General features: G+C 52.5%; 1 protein-coding gene across 1 annotated transcript in view; it reads left to right on the top strand.

The window, feature by feature from the left end:
* Window positions 1-625, top strand: part of LOC104496611 (nuclear pore complex protein Nup93-like) — a gene marked incomplete at its 5' end in the record, with an annotated part of 6,881 nt that overhangs the window by 5,158 nt on the left and 1,098 nt on the right. The window lies entirely within an intron of this gene.

Below are 625 nucleotides of genomic sequence, written 5' to 3'. Positions count from 1 at the left end.
CTGTGTCTGAATGGAACGAGTGGTTTCTAGGCCACCTTGTGCAGCGGTCAGTGTCCTGGCGGGAACTTCCAGCCGGGGAAACTGTCCTGGCAGCTTTCAGCAGTCGGGTCGGTCTCCATTTGCTGCTTGCTCCAGAAGCCTGCCGACGCGCTGTGCTCGAGGGGAAGCCGTGCCTCTGCAGCAGTGCTCTTCATCCTTTCCCGGCTCCCAGCGCTCCTGCGTTGCTGTGGAATAACTGACTGATTGCACATCCCCCTGAAAAACGGGCAGAGTTGCCCAGCTGGGCTGCAGGGACAGTGTTTACCACAAGTCCCAGCCGTGTCACAGGTTTTGGTCACTTCTCAGTTTGTAAGTCCCCACTGTCAGAGTTACCAGCCAGACGCTCGCAGCAGCCAAAGCTGCTTCAGCTTTCCCTGCGGCCAGTAGATTAAAGGCAGATTTGAACAGAGGGATCTTTGAGGACAGTAGTTTAGAGATGCTTAATATTTAAGAAGAAAACACCGTGAGCAATCAAACACCGTCTGCACAGTTCTCTGCAAAGACTCGGGCTGTCTGTGTTCTCCTGACCTCTCCCAGTGATCGCAATGATGTTGGTTTTAATTTACTAAACATTTGAATGAGTTAA

The sequence above is a fragment of the Buceros rhinoceros genome, unplaced genomic scaffold, assembly GCF_000710305.1.
Source record: "Buceros rhinoceros silvestris isolate BGI_N320 unplaced genomic scaffold, ASM71030v1 scaffold13987, whole genome shotgun sequence".
Taxonomy (NCBI): Eukaryota; Metazoa; Chordata; class Aves; order Bucerotiformes; family Bucerotidae; genus Buceros; species Buceros rhinoceros.
Note: the sequence above shows the minus strand (reverse complement) of the source record. Positions and strands in the feature narration are given on the sequence as shown.